At 37.7% G+C, this 16,846-nt stretch overlaps 1 long non-coding RNA gene across 3 annotated transcripts in view; it reads left to right on the top strand.

Moving 5' to 3' along the window:
* The first annotated feature begins 481 nt into the window (after nucleotides 1-481).
* Nucleotides 482-16,846, top strand: part of LOC135365533 (uncharacterized) — a 38,912-nt gene continuing 22,547 nt past the window's right edge. For 2 of the 3 annotated variants that reach the window (XR_010413492.1, XR_010413493.1), the window contains exons 1-3: nucleotides 482-930; nucleotides 2,467-2,539; nucleotides 4,092-4,218. This is a non-coding gene — a long non-coding RNA (uncharacterized LOC135365533). Of the gene's footprint in view, nucleotides 931-2,466; nucleotides 2,540-4,091; nucleotides 4,219-4,658; nucleotides 4,775-4,919; nucleotides 7,581-16,846 lie in introns of those variants that run through there. The other variant, XR_010413491.1, reaches the window with a different exon arrangement.

Below are 16,846 nucleotides of genomic sequence, written 5' to 3'. Positions count from 1 at the left end.
TATTTAAATGCCTTTCTCTTGAGTCATGCTTAACAGAAACATAAACAGGGTTGGCTTTAGATAAAATTGTAAAAAGGCAACATTTGTTTCCATGCCTCCAGCTGACCCAATCTGTTCTCTTAACCTTCCCCAAACCCTATCTCTCACCTTCCCTCCTGTCCTCCAGAGCAAACTGTGTCAGTTTCACCCACCTGATTTAACCCCTCAAAACCTGTCTTAGAAACAAACTACTGCAATCACTTACCATCTCCTCCTTTTATCAAAATGTATCAAAAAGTATCAAAAATAGTAACTGAATTTTAACAAGAAACAATGCCTGGGCTTCTCACATCAGGGTAGCTTTAATCCTGGCAGTCTATTTGGTCGGCCAGCATATGCAAAATCTCAGGAAACATCTGATGGTCCATCTTCTCGAATGTAACTATTAATGGTACAGCATTTTAAACATTTTATATGAAAACAAACATGGCTATACAAATTCGGATTGCAAAGTACCAAGAATTGCAAAGACAAAACACAAGACTGCAAGGAAATATTATTATTGTGATAGGCTATTTGAACAAAAGCCATTCATTTCCCTGTTATCTGATCTCATGTCCCCCTGCCTTCAGACAGGCATCTGTAGAAAAATTTAAGTAGCACAGGCTCCAGCCAAAGGAATGAAGTTCTAATGTATAATTATTTCAGTACAATCCAGCTAGAGAGATACCAGAAATTAGCAAGAGAATAACTCTTATGTAGTAGAAATAAATTGGAATTCCAACATTTACTACCTGTGTGACCTTGGGCAAGTCACTTAACCTCTCTGAGTAAATCCAGATCTGCGAATTAGAAATGATGGCTCCCAGTTCAGCTTTTTTCATGAGAAATTGTGAAGCTGAAAGAAGACAAATGTGAAACACTTTATAAATTGTAATATGCCACATAAAGGTAAGTGACTCATTTCTATTTTTGCTCTATTACTTGCTTCGTAGAAATGCTCAAAAGCTCTCTCTGAAGCCTGGAATTCCATTCCTGTAGCTGAGCCCCACCCTGCCCACTAGCTGACTGCTGGTCTCCTGTTCTGGTGTGGTGTCCTTCTGGACTTCTGAACGCAAGTTGAGAATTGCCTAGGGTAGAGTGTCAGCATTTGATCACAAATAAGTATCCTTGTTGTATATTCAGATTTTACACAGAAATAGAAAAACGTGTCTATGTTTTATTAAAGAATCTGTGCATGATTTTTGCTCACATCCCTCCTCCACCTGAAGGATCTGTAGGAGTTTGTGAGGAATGCAGAATTGGTTCTGGTGATGCCTACATCAGAGGTGGAAGTAGCTCGAGAAATCACACTCCTTTCTTTGGAATCAAGATTACATCTATCTTTGGTTTATTTGCCATCTGTGCTGGTAAATCTTTTGGGGAGAGACAGATACATAGCTCTAGATTTGAGGCCATCAATTAGGTATTTATAAAAATAGAAAAATGTCTTAATCTGACCTTGGACTTCCTGGTAGTGGGTTTCGAGACAGAATGCCACTTCCTTCGCAGAAAGGCAAGCCGCACATACACACAGAGAAGTACTCAGGGTCTTTCACTCCTAAAAGACAGCCCCCAAGAGCAACTGTTTGATAGGGACAAGATCTCTTTCAATGGCTACTGTGTTCTCCCTGGTGTGTGGATCATGGGAACTTGAGTCAGCCCTCTGGCTTTGTCTTCAAAGACAGACACAAAACAGATGACCACTTTAAAGCTCCAAGAATAGTGCCTCTCAGGAAAGGGTCGGCTGGCAACCAAAAATTAAAAGTGTGCTTCCCTAGAGATTGTTCCAGATAACATGAGCTGATATATTCTGCTCAAGTTTGAGAGTTGGCACATCTGGCTTCTAATTCCAGTCCTCCTACTGTGATTGTACCACCAGTAGACTGGGCCAGGTTCCTGTTTGGCTGAGACGGGAAAGGCAAACGAACATTCCGAGGGGATGGGAATGATCCTAGATCTAATCTTTCCTTTAGCTTTGAACATGTTCTTTCGAATTCCGCAAACTTAACTCTCAATTTTAGGACGTGTGGCCCCTATTTATTGTTTTTCTTCTCTTTTAAGAGAGATCATTTTCTTTCTCATTCTTCTATTTTTTTATTTATTTTATTTTATTTAACACTCACAACATGTGCTCATTTCCAGAGAACGCAGACAGATACAAAGAGGGCAATAAAAAGTATTGTGAGCATGTTGAAATATTCCTTTCAAGGCTTTTAACTATGCATATGTGTGTGTTTGAAAACCAGAATCATAACATACAGAGTCACTGAACATTTGCATTTCTTCTTTAAACTACACATGTCCTTTGTCCAAATTTCTGAGGAGTCATTTGCCTTTTTTCTGATTGATTTCAAAGCCCTATTTCTATATTAAAAAGAATAACACCTTATGAATGTAGCAATTTTGTGCCTGGTTTATTCTTACCATTTGAACTCATTATTTTAGGTAAAAGTAACCATAATTTTCTGAGTGACAAAAGCAAAACATACCACGGTGGGGAAAAAAATAGCAAATATCGGTAAGTAGAAAGAAGAAAACATTGGGGAAAAAAGCTCACATTAATCTACACCTTGAGATAACCACTATTAGTACTTGGTATGTATCTTTCTCAATATGTGTATCTCTACATACATATATTTCTTTTGATTGTGTTTACCTAAAAGTTGTTGTCTGTTACTTTTATTTTTGACTTGGCCATGTCCCTTTACTTAAGGCCTATAGCTTAGGAGCTCCACAATTGGATTCTGCATTTTGTCGCCTCTAATTTGAGAGACCTACTGTGGCGGTTAAAACCATTTACTTTATAACATGTTCCCACCCACCCCCACGATTATTTCTGTTTGGTTTATTACCAAATGGACTATTCTCGCTCTCTTTTCTTCTTGTACTTTATTTTTGTAGGGGTTTTTTTACTTTATTTTTGTATATAGCCTGTTTATGTTTTATTAGTGATCACATTTTATTATGTCATTACTATTCAATTAGTTATTTCATGATGAATGTTTTAATATTATATGGTTTTCCTGCCAAGAACTTCTGGGGGTGCCTTGGGTGGCTCAGCTGGTTAAGCGTCTGCCTTCAGCTCAGGTCATGATCTCAGGGTCCTGGGATCGAGCCCCACTGAGGCTCCACACTTAGCAGGGAGTCTGCTTGTCCCTCTGCCTCTGCTCCTCCACCCTCCACCCCCCAGCTTGTGCTCTCTCTCTCTCTCAAATAAATAAATAACATCTTTAAAAAAAAAAACTTCTGATAATTTTATTATGCTGTATGTGCACATTTATGCTAGAAGTATCTCTATTAATTAGTTTCCATGGTCATGCACATTTCTTGTTTCCCATAACCTATACATTTTCCGGTTCTCCATTTTGGTTTCTCATTCAGTTCACTGGACTAGCTGACAGAGACCCAAGCTCATCTCCCATCACCTTTGTGCATAAAATATCTGCAGGGAGTCTTTACTCATCAGTACACGATGAGCCCTTCTCATTTGTAGGCTGCAGTGTTCAGGACAATTTTCTTCTTTCTTAATTATTGCTCTGGGCTCATCAACAGCACTATTTCTCTGAAAGTCCATTCTACATAAATGTGAGCCCTAATTATGTTCTGCATTCCTCACCTTTCCTTCTTCTCTCTCTCTTTCTCATTTTTATCTCTAGACTTCCTGCCTCAATTTCAGGAAAAATTCTTGAGTTTCTCTTCTACTTCAGAAATTTTATATTTTCAGTATCCAATCTACTATTCATTGTATACATCATGGCTTTCATTAGACACTTGTGTTTTTCATCTCTTCTTTCTACCGCTCTGATTTTAGAACTTCATGACTACCTATTTTGGATTCATATATGCAAATTCGTTTAAGGCACTTTAATAACACAGTCAGAATCATTGAATTTTCTTTTCCTACTGTTTCTTGAGGCAAATCTATTTCAGAGGGAAGCATTTGCTTTGATTCTCCAGAGCAGGTCCTTATATCAGGTTTAAACATATAAAATCGCTGGTATTCCAGCCTCTTTATTTATAAAATGGCAACTTTATATGGCTTCACCTAAAAGAAATATTTTCTTTTTTAGGACCTACGACTTACTCAATCTTCCACAAGCAAGCTGTTACTGCCCAGATTGACTTATAGTCAAGTCAAAGTTAAGATGGGTTTGTGAGAGATTTATTTGTGTCTTTGTTACTATTCTTCAGGTCCAGGTAAGTGCAAAGATTAAGTATTATTCTTGAGATGAACTTGTATTGTTGGTTGAGCTGTCCTGAGTGCTGGGTAAGGGGGGAGGGCAGTTAGCATTACAAATAGTTCCAGCTGTCAATTTTGTCCATGTAATTCCCATATGCGAGGGTGGATACTGCACTGCAGAAAACCCTGTATCTCCTTAGGACTGCTTAGTTGCCATTTCTCTTTTCAGTCATCATGGTAGACCAAAACAATGGTCAGAAACAATGGTTCTTTGCTGCTATATACATTTGCCAGAGTTGGCAACCAAAAATAAAAAATGCCAGTTAAGTCTGAATAAACAACATATAATTTGTAGTATTAGTATGTCCTATGTAATATTTGGGACCTGTTATACTAAAAATTATTTTTTGTTACTGCAAATCAATATCACAATGAAGTATCACATTCTATCTGTCAGAATGGCTAGAATCAAAAAGACAAGAAATAATAATTGTTGTCCAGGATGCAGAGAAAAAAGGAATCCTCGTACACTGTTGGTGGGAATGTAAATTGGTGCATCTGCCATGGAAAACGGTATGAAGTTTTCTCAAAAAGTTAAAAATAGAACTACCTTACAATCCAGTAATTGTGCTACTGGGTATTCACCCAAGGAAAATGAAAACACTAATTCCAAAAGATGTGTGCACCCTTATGTTTACTGCAACCTTATTTACAATAGATAAGATATGGAAGGAACCCAAGTGTCCATCAAGAGATGAACGGATAGGGGCGCCTGGGTGGCTCAGTTGCGAAGCGTCTGCCTTCGGCTCAGGTCATGATCTCAGGTTCCTGGGATCGAGCCCCACATCGGGCTCCCTGCTCAGCGGGAAGCCTGCTTCTCCCTCTCCCACTCCCCCTGCTTGTGTTCCTTCTCTCGCTATGTCTCTCTCTGTCAAATAAATAAAATCTTTAAAAAAAAAAAAAGAGATGAACGGATAAAGATGTGATACACACACACACACACACAATGGATTATTACTCAGCCATAAAAAGGAGGAAATCTTGCCAACATGGATGGACCTAGAGGGTATTATGCTAAGAGAAATAAGTCAGAAAGAGAAAGACAAAAACCATATGATTTCACTTATATGTGGAATCTAAAAAACAAAACAAATGAATAAACAAAAAAGTAGAAACAGACCCATAAATACAGAAAATAATTTTGATGGTTGCCAACTGAAGGTGGGGTGGAGAGGTGAGCAAATTGGTGAAGGGGGATGGGAGGTACGGGTTAGAATGAATGAATCACAGGATAAGGTACAGCATAGGAAATATAGTCAATGGTATTATAATAGTGCTGTATAATGACAGATGGTATATACTTCAATAAAAAACTATTCATTGTTTATCTGAAATTCAAATTTAATTGTTCATCCTGTATTTTATCTGACAACCTACCACTCAGCCATGTCACAGCATTAAATTCTTTTCAACACAACCAGGCAGTCAGTATAAATCAACTGGAGTTGACATGTTAGTTGATGTCCATTTGACATCTTATAATGGAGCTTAACTGGAGGGGTGCAAATGTTGCCAAAGAGATCATGCTTGTCTCCAATATTTGCATTTCTGAGTGTTTGGATGCTTGCTGGGGTCTCTCAGGATCTCCTCCACACGTGACCAGGAACACTGCTGTTATGCCAAAGGAATGGCGTGGGTCATTCTCTATAGCTCTCATCAATGTGGGTCCACCTCACCACCTCTCCCATAAATTCCTCAGATGTTACAGAATGTCAGTAGTGCCCTTCTCTAGTTTCCAAAGGACATGCAAATTTATATTAATTATTTCAAAGGGATTTGGGGAAAAAGACTCTTAAATGACTGTGATATACTCATCTTACCACCTAACCTGGAGAGTCAGAATAATTTTCTCGATCTGAAGCAAAACAAATTTTTGTACATGGTCAGTGGGCATATTCCACCATGAACTTTAATAATCATGTACACCTAGTTGTGATACTTATCCATAAAGTGGCCAATATTTTCATGAATTGATTGTTCTGGTTGTAAAAACAGAGCCTTTTTAGAAAAAGTAATCTTGAAAGAAATTCCCTCTTGCTCCCTAGTTTGAGTGTGGAGCAATATGCAGACAGTAAGACTTGTTAATTGAATAGTGTAAAATATAACCCTTTAACATGATGAATGAAACCTTGGAAATTTCACATTAAGATAATTTCTTATTTCAACACACACTGACCAAACTTTAAATGAGAATCCATTGAGAATGAAATCAAAGCATTAAACAGCATGTCCAAAATGATCATAGGTGGCCTCTCTCCTTCTCTGCCTTTATTTCTTCCTCTCCGTGGGTGACATATAATAGAAGAACAACATTCTGTAGCATTAAACCAGATTGCAGCCTCACTGTTATAATCATATGCACATCAACAATTCATGTCACATTCTTGCTTAACTCATGGAGATTATAAGGAAAACATTCCTCTGGAGAATTTAACTTGTGGCTCAACTTTTATGGATAGGTCTGACGTTATTCTGATGTTCCTCCCTCTGTATGTAAGGAATCTCTTCCACCTAAGTGCCCTTAAGATGGTTTCCTTGGTTCTAAGATTTGCAAGTTTTACTATTACATGCCGGGGTGTTGGCCTGTTTTCCTTGATCTTGGGAGGGGTCCTCTCTGCCTCTAGGACACAAATGTTTGTTTCATTCCCCAGATATGATTTGCTGGACCCTTCATTCTAGAAAAAGAGGATTTAGGTCTAGGTATTCAGGATTAATGCCTTCATTTGGAATTTTCGGTAAATACTAAGGCCCCTGGCCAAATCTATCATGATGCTCTAAATACAATAGGAGACTACAAGTTTGATTCATTTGCAGTTCAAAAAGTATGTTGATAATGCCCAACTGTTCTTGCAGTAAGAAGATTAATTTCCTTTTTATTTAATTGAGGTATAATTGACCCATGATATTACGTTAGTTTCAAGTGTACAACATAGTGACTCAACAAATCTATACAGTGTGTTATGTTCACTACAAGTGTAGCTACCATCTGTCACCATGCAATATCACAATACCGTGGACCATAGTCCCCATACTGTACCTTTTATTCCCATGACTTACGCATTCCATAACTGGAAGCCTGTTCCTCCCACTCCCCTTCACCCATTTTGCCCATCCCTCTGGCAACCACCAGTTTGTTCTCTGTATTTAAGAGTATGCTTCTGTTTATTTTTAGAAGGTTACTTTTCTTTTTATTTTAAGTTTTATATGTAATGCATAATCAAAGTAAAAATCAAAAAGTATAAAATGATATAAAGAAAATTGAAAAAATACCTTTAATTCCCACACTATAAGATAAACTTGACCATTATGTTGGTATATCTTTCCGGACTTCTAGTTGTCTACAGTTAGAAATATCAATGTGGACATAGAGATGAATATAAACCACAGTCAGAATGTTGACTTTATTTTAGGTAATATGTGCTTCAGCACTTTGTTTGAATTCCTTTTTAATTTTAAAAGCCACACTATAAAGTAGGTACTGTTAGCATTCCCAATTTAGAGATGAAGAGATTCTGAGGACAAGTTAGTCAGCATGTCCAAAGTCACACGCTAACAAGTGGTGAAGCCAGAATCCGAAATGAAGCAGATTTACTCCAGAGCCAAAGACAGGCTAGAGGCTGTTAATGACCTGCATGTTTCACCTAACAGCATATTATTGATAACTTTTCCACATTAATACATATCCAAACACATACATCCCTTTTGTGGGTGCATATTATGCCTTTAGATTGTTGTGCCTCCGTTTACATAAATGATCTCTTTGTGGTGGAGTTCAGTTTGGTTCTTTTTTTTTTTTTTTCCACATCTAGAGGAATGCTCTGAAGAGGATCCTTGCCATAGATCTTTGCTAATTTTCCTGACCACTTATTTAGGATAAATTCCTAAAAGTAGAATTTGAGAGTCAATTTAATTTTGTATACATATTGACAAAAAGCATTTTCTAAAAATTAAACCCACCTCCACTTCTGCCAACAGTACACAAGAGGAACTTTTCTCCACACTGGCTCCACATAGAAAAATTCTTAAAATCTCACATTCCAAGAAGCTTTGAAAACAAAAATCTCCTTCCTTAGTGAGTCAGCACTGTCATTTCCAGTAAGTCCAACTACTTTCAAGACGATATTTTGTCTTTTGGACCAATGCTTCTGCAGAAAACAGTTCCAGCATCCAATCGCCCAATCACGGCCAGCAGGCGGTGCTCATACACAGACTAGAAAGCTCTCTGGTCTTCATTCACTCTGATGTACAGGGCATCATTCACATCATCTCAAACTCTTACACTCTTGCATCATGGCCTGCTTACTCGAAACTTATGTAATAGTTTGCCCAGTCATCTCCCAAATTCAGATTTTTTGTTATTCTTATACCAATGCCTTGGCAGGAGTGATGTTAGCAAAGTCCTGATATCCTTCCCATTATGAGGTCTATATCTATAGGCAATAATAGCTCACTAGGACCCATTCGCATGAGTTTTCAAGCATCAGATTCTTAAACACGCATCAGCCAACTTTCACCTCTTACTTCTATCTATACTTCTTGTCTATAAGGAGTAGTATATGCCAAAACACTACCTAATGCTCTCTCTTTTCCCTATTTCACTTGTATTCAACTTTCACATATTTCTTATTAAAATATGGCTAAATACTTGTCATTGCAAGCCTGAGGTGGATAAGTTTCTCTATATTTTCTTTCCTACTAGAGCTCAGTCTATTTCTTTTTTAGTAGCATCGTATTTGGAACTATCCTGCTGCCTTGTACTTAATATAAGCACATTTCTGACTCCTCTGTGATTTGGTGGCTTATACCTTGAAAAGCAGAATTCAAATGGAAAGATTGAAAAATGTGACCACACACACACAAAAATGTCTGAACATTCAAAATATCAGAAACAGAACAGATAAACATATGGGAAGGGGGAATAAAAGAAAAAGGAGAGAGAGAGAGAAAAAAAAAAAAACAAGCCATAAGAGACTCTTAATAGAGAACAAACTGAGGGTTGATGGAGGGAGGTGGTTGGGGATGGGCCAGATGGGGGATGGATATTAAGGAGCGCACTTGTTATGATGAGTTCTGGGTGCTGTATGTAAGTCATGAATCACTGAATTCTACTCCTGAAACCAATATTGCACTGTATGTTAACTAACTAGAATTTAAATAAAACTTTAAAAAAAATCAGAAAAAATTTTGAGAAAAATATTTACAACAAATATGATCCACAGAAGATGATGTCCTTAAGAGATGAAAGAGTCCAGGGGCGCCTGGGTGGCTCAGTTGGTTAAGCGACTGCCTTCGGCTCAGGTCATGATCCTGGAGTCCCAGGATCGAGTCCCGCATCGGACTCCCTGCTCGGCGGGGAGTCTGCTTCTCCCTCTGACCCTCCCCCCTCTCATGCTCTCTGTCTCTCGTTCTCTCTGTCTCAAATAAATAAATAAAATCTTAAAAAAAAAAAAAATTAAAAAAAAAAAAAGAGATGAAAGAGTCTGTAAATGTCTATTAAAAATATTAAAGCCCTAACAGAAAAAGAAAAGGACAGTGAACTTGAACAGAATTTACAGAACTACAAGTAACTATGGATGTATTTCAAGAAAATATTTAATCTAATTATGACAAAAATACAAATTAAAATGATCTTGTTCAAATTAGCAAAGAGTAATTCAATGTTAGTAATGATGGTTAGGACATGGCAAAGGTCAAAGTTATACCTCACACATGGTTAGTAAAAGTATATAACCATTCTAGAGAGAACTTTTACAACTTATAGCAAAAACATTAAAAATATTTGTACCCTTTGACCAGTAATATGTCTCTGGAAATTATTGGAAACCAAGTCAAACATTATATACGTAAAGTTCATTCTGATATTACTTATTCCACCAAAATACTATATACCACTAAACATCCAATAATGCAGCATAATTTTTTAACATACATGTATCTTTAACATACTTATGCAGGACAAATAAAGGAAGAAAATATATCCTATCTTTGACATTTTCTCTGGATGTAAAGTAATAGTTTGTCTTTTTAATTTGTACTTTTTTGTTTCTCATACTTCGTAGAGGAAATTGTAATACTTTTATAATCAGAAAAAACACAGATTTAAAAGATCAACTTCATTGAGGTATAATTTCTGTACAATACAATGTATATAATTTAAGGGTAGAATTAACTGAGTTTTGAAAAATGGCATCCTAATGTGACACTCACCATAATCAAGATACAGAATATTTGCATTTTTTTAAATAAGCTCTGTGCCCAACCTGGGGCTTGAACTCACAACACTGAAATCAGAAGTCACCTGCTCTACTGACTGAGCCAGCCTGGCACCCCAAGACACAGAATAGCTGCAGTCAAATCTTTCCACTCTCATCCCCAACAACCCCTGGTTAGCATTCTGTCACTATACATCACTTTAGCCTCTCAAAAATTTCATGTAAATAGAATCAGTATGCTGTCTTCTATCTTTCTCTTCTTCCCCTCAGCATAATTTTTTGAGATTTAAACATGATGATATGTATACCCTTAGCTTGTTTCTTTTTACTGTTGAGAAGTATTGATTTGAAAGATATACAATAATTTGTTTATCAGATCAACTAATGTTGAATATTTGGGCTGTTTCCAGTTTGGAGTTATTATAAATAAAGCTTCTAATTACATTGGCGTAAAAGTCTGTGAACATATGCTTTAGTTTTTCTTGAGTAAATACCTTGAAGCAGATTTTCTGGATAGCATTGTATTTATTTAAAAGAACAAAAAAAAAAAAAAACTGCAGGATTGCCTGAGTGGCTCAGTTGGTTAAGCATCTGCCTTCGGTTCAGGTCATGATCCCAGGGTCCTCGGATAGGAGTAGTACCTCGGGCTCCCTGCTCACGGGGACCCTGCCTCTCCCTCTCCTCCCTGCTTGTGCTCTCTCTCACTACCTCTTTATGTCTCTCAAATGAGTAAGTAAAATCTTGTAAAAAAATTTAAAAACTGCAGAAATAAAAGGCATCCAAGTCGGCAAAGAAGAAGTCAAACTTTCACTCTTTGAAGATGATATGATACTTTATGTGGAAAACCCGAAAGACTCCACCCCAAAACTGCTAGAACTCATACAGGAATTCAGAAAAGTGGCAGGATATAAAATCAATGCACAGAAGTCAGCGGCATTCTTATACACCAACAACAAGACAGAAGAAAGAGAAATTAAGGAGTCCATCCCATTTACAATTGCACCCAAAACCATAAGATACCTAGGAATAAATCTAACCAAAGAGACAAAGGATCTGTAATCAGAAAACTATAAAATACTCATGAAAGAAATTGAGGAAGACACAAAGAAATGGAAAAACATTCCATGCTCATGGATTGGAAGAACAAATATTGTGAAGATGTCAATGCTACCTAGAGCAATCTACACATTCAATGCAATCCCCATCAAAGTACCATCCACTTTTTTCAAAGAAATGGAACAAATAATCCTAAAATTCATATGGAACCAGAAAAGACCCCGCATAGGCAGAGGAATGTTGAAAAAGAAAAGCTGGTGGCATCACAATTCCGGACTTCCGGCTCTATTACAAAGCTGTCATCATCAAGACAGCATGGTACTGGCACAAAAACAGACACATAGATCAATGGAACAGAATAGAGAGCCCAGAAATGGACCCTCAACTCTATGGTCAACTCATCTTTGACAAAGCAGGAAAGAATGTCCAATGGAAAAAAGACAATCTCTTCAACAAATGGTGTTGGGAAAATTGGATAGCTACATGCAGAAGAATGAAACTGGACCATTTCCTTACACCACACACAAAAATAGACTCAAAATGGATGAAAGACCTAAATGTGAGACAGGAGTCCATCAAAATCCTAAAGGAGAACGCAGGCAGCAACCTCTTTGACCTCAGCCGCAGCAACTTCTTCCTAGAAACATGGCCAAAGGCAAGGGAAGCAAGAGCAAAAATGAACTATTGGGACTTCATCAAGATAAAAAGCTTTTGCAAAGCAAAGGAAACAGTCAACAAAACCAAAAGACAACCGACAGAATGGGAGAAGATATTTGCAAATGACATATCAGATAAAGGGCTGGTATCCAAAATCTATAAAGAACTCATCAAACTCAACACCCAAAGAACAAAGAATCCAATCAAGAAATGGGCAGAAGACATGAAAAGACATTTTTCCAAAGAAGACATCCCAATGGCCAACAGACACATGAAAAAGTGCTCAATATCGCTCAGCATCAGGGAAATCCAAATCAAAACCTCAATGAGATACCACCTCACACCAGTCAGAATGGCTAAAATTAACAAGTCAGGAAACGACAGATGTTGGCGGGGATGTGGAGAAAGGGGAACCCTCCTACACTGTTGGTGGGAATGCAAGCTGGTGCAGCCACTCTGGAAAACAGTATGGAGGTTCCTCAAAAAGTTGAAAATAGAGCTACCATATGATCCAGCAATTGCACTACTGGGTATTTACCCCAAAGATACAAAAGTAGGGATCCGAAAGGGTACGTGCACCCCGATGTTTATAGCAGCAATATCCACAATAGCCAAACTGTGGAAAGAGCGAAGATGTCCATCAACAGATGACTGGATAAAGAAGAAGTGGTATATATATACAATGGAATATTATGCAGCCATCAAAAGGAATGAGATCTTGCCATTTGCAACGACGTGGATGGAACTGGAGGGTATTATGTTGAGCGAAATAAGTCAAACAGAGAAAGACATGTATCATATGATCTCACTGATATGAGGAATTCTTAATCTCAGGAAACAAACTGAGGGTTGCTGGAGTGGGGGGTGGGGTGGGAGGGATGGGGTGACTGGGTGATAGACACTGGGTAGGGTAGGTGCTCTGGTAAGCACTGTGAATTGTGCAAGACTGTTGAATCTCAGATCTGTACCTCTGAAACAAATAATGTAATATATGTTAAGAAAAAAAAAAGAAGAAGAAGAAGAAGAAGTTAGCAGGAGGGGAAGAATGAAGCAGGGGAAATCGGGAGGGGTAGACGAACCATGAGAGAAGATGGACTCTGAGAAACAAACTGAGGGTTCTAGAGGGAAGGGGGGTGGGAGGATGGGTTAGCCTGGTGGTGGGTATTGAGGAGGGCACATTCTGCATGGAGCACTGGGTGTTATGCACAAACAACGAATCATGGAACACTACATCTAAAACTAATGATGTAATGTAGGGGATTAACATAAGAATAAAAAAATCAAAAACAAAAAAAAAAAGAAAAGTAAAAAAAAAAATTAAAAAACTGCAAAGCAGTGTTTCTAAGTAGTTATACCAGTTTATCCTCCCAACAGCCATCTATGAGAGTTTCAAATGTTCTGTACTCTCACCAACATTCATTATTATCAGTCTTTTAAATTTTAGCCATCCTAATGTGGGGTCTTTTATTTCCCTGATCACTAATGATTCTTAGTCTCTGTTCATGTGCTCCTTGGCCATCTGTAGATCTTCTTATGTGAATAGTCTGCTCAAATCTTTTTCTAATTTTAAATGGGATGTTTGAAAACTGATTATTGAGTTGCAAGAGTTCTTAGTATGTTCTAAGTAAAACTCTTTTGTCAAATGTGTGTATTGTGCATACCCTTCCCAGTTTGTGACCTGCCTTCTTAACAATGTCTTTTGAAAAGCACTTCTGGATTTTAGTGACATACAGTTTCTCAGTTTTCTTTCTTTAAAGGACTATGTTTTTGGAGTCATATCTAAGACATAGATATATGGACACTGAAACCACTTAACACCGTGGACTGTATAATTGGAGGAAATTTCTCTTCAATTTCAGTTATTCCTGTAACAAGCAAGAAACATAATCGAGTCCCTTAACTTCTCTGAGCCTTCATTTCTTCACCTACAGAATAGGTATTTTCATACTCAGTTTCAAGGATGGTTTTGATCATTTAATGTGACGAGAGCTTAAAATGTCTAAGCAGCAGCTGACACAGATGAGGAAACCAAGACGGGTTGGTGTGTCTTTAATGACCTTGGCCAGTCATGGCCTTTAAAGAGCAGTCAACTAGGGGTATATTAGAATGCATTTGCCCTCGGGGTCTCTAACTGTAATCTTACATTTCTGGCCATCTGATTTTCGTTTTGATTCTGCCACTTGATGATTTGATGACTCTTTGATGAATCATATAACTTCTCTGGGCTACAGTCTCTTTCTCTGAAACATGAGGTCACTAATCATTCTTTATAGTCACTTCCATCAGTAGCCTATGAATAGCCATCTTTTCATCAGGAATTTAAAGACCAAAATAAAAGAAGAATACAATATTTTTTTTTCTTTGTGATCCCTGAAAATGGAAAGACAGTCTTACAGCTACTGAAGTAGTGAATGCCTTCTACCACTTTCTCCCAGTCCAGGAAAATAAAAATTAAAAGATAAAACAGCTTAAAGGAAAGAGGTGCATCTTTTTGCCCTGCAAACTGGTTTAACTAAGTCCCAAGTTCCAAAACTGAAGGGAAATTAGGTGCTCATTCTAGGAAATCCGACTACAAATAGAATTTTACATCCAATAACCATAGTGTCCCTATATTTATTACTTTGTAGCCTGATACACAAATATTAGCATCAAATATATCAATTGCACACAAACTTTTCACTATGAAGGCCTATTTTTATCATGTTTTCTCCTTAATTTTTTCTTTTTTATTTCAGCTTTATTGAGCTATTCATCACTTCTATATTTTGAAATATTTTATTAATACAACTTCAAATATTAAATATTAATTGATGTTAGCATGCTTGATTCACCAAAACCTTTGTAAGTGATGGCTAGGGCATCTGATTGACATGAGAAAGAGAAAGCCAGGTTAACTTGGTGGAATTCTTCCTACTGAGGAAGCTTAGTTATATATTGTGGTAAATTAACTGCATTCTTTTTTTTTTTATTTTTTTATTGTTATGTTAATCAACATACATTACATTATTAGTTTTAGATGTAGTGTTCCATGATTCATTGTTTGTGCCTAACACCCAGTGCTCCATGCAGAACATGCCCTCTTTAATACCCATCACCAGGCTAACCCATCCTCCCACCCCCCTCCCCTCTAGAACCCTCAGTTTGTTTTTCAGAGTCCATCGTCTCTCATGGTTCGTCTCCCCCTCCGATTTCCCCTACTTCATTCTTCCCCTCCTGCTATCTTCTTCTTTTTTTTATTTTTTCTTAACGTATATTGCATTATTTGTTTCAAAGGTACAGATCTGAGATTCAACAGTCTTGCACAATTCACAGTGCTTACCAGAGCACATACCCTCCCCAGTGTCTATCACCCAGTCACCCCATCCCTCCCACCCCACCCCCCACTCCAGCAACCCTCAGTTTGTTTCCTGAGATTAAGAATTCCTCATAACAGTGAGGTCATATGATACATGTCTTTCTCTGTTTGACTTATTTCACTCAGTCAATATTTGACTTATTTCGTTCCATCCACGTCATTGCAAATGGCAAGATTTCATTCCTTTTGATGGCTGCACAATATTCCATTGTATATATATACCACATCTTCTTTATCCATTCATCTGTTGATGGATATCTTGGTTCTTTCCACAGTTTGGCTATTGTGGACATTGCTGCTATAAATATCGGGCTGCATGTACCCCTTTGGATCCCTACTTTTGTATCTTTGGGGTAAATACCCAGTAGGGCAATTGCTGGATCATATGGTAGCTCTGTTTTCAACTTTTTGAGGACCCTCCATACTGTTTTCCAGAGTGGCTCATGAAAGAAATTGAGGAAGACACAAAGAAATGGAAAAAAGTTCCATGCTCATGGATTGGAAGAACAAATATTGTGAAGATGTCAATGCTACCTAGAGCAATCTACACATTCAATGCAATCCCCATCAAAGTACCATCCACTTTTTTCAAAGAAATGGAACAAATAATCCTAAAATTTGTATGGAACCAGAAAAGACCCCGAATAGCCAGAGGAATGTTGAAAAAGAAAAGCAAAGCTGGTGGCATCACAATTCCGAACTTCAAGCTCTATTACAAAGCTGTCATCATCAAGACAGCATGGTACTGGCACAAAAACAGAGATCAATGGAACAGAATAGAGAGCCCAGAAATGGACCTTCAACTCTATGGTCAACTCATCTTTGACAAAGCAGGAAAGAATGTCTAATGGAAAAAAGACAGTCTCTTCAACAAATGGTGTTGGGAAAATTGGACAGCCACATGCAGAAGAATGAAACTGGACCATTTCCTTACACCACACACAAAAATAGACTCAAAATGGATGAAAGACCTAAATGTGAGACAGGAGTCCATCAAAATCCTAAAGGAGAACACAGGCAGCAACCTCTTTGACCTCAGCCGCAGCAACTTCTTCCTAGAAACATGGCCAAAGGCAAGGGAAGCAAGGGCAAAAATGAACTATTGGGACTTCATCAAGATAAAAAGCTTTTGCACAGCAAAAGAAAGTCAACAAAACCAAAAGACAACCGACAGAATGGGAGAAGATATTTGCAAATGGCATATCAAATAAAGGGCTGGTATCCAAAATCTATAAAGAACTTACCAAACTCAACATCCAAAGAACAAAGAATCCAATCAAGAAATGGGCAGAGGACATGAACAGA

The sequence above is a fragment of the Mirounga angustirostris genome, unplaced genomic scaffold, assembly GCF_029215605.1.
Source record: "Mirounga angustirostris isolate CCGP_5_RB_7025 unplaced genomic scaffold, mMirAng1.0.hap1 SCAF_8, whole genome shotgun sequence".
Taxonomy (NCBI): domain Eukaryota; kingdom Metazoa; phylum Chordata; class Mammalia; order Carnivora; family Phocidae; genus Mirounga; species Mirounga angustirostris.
Note: the sequence above shows the minus strand (reverse complement) of the source record. Positions and strands in the feature narration are given on the sequence as shown.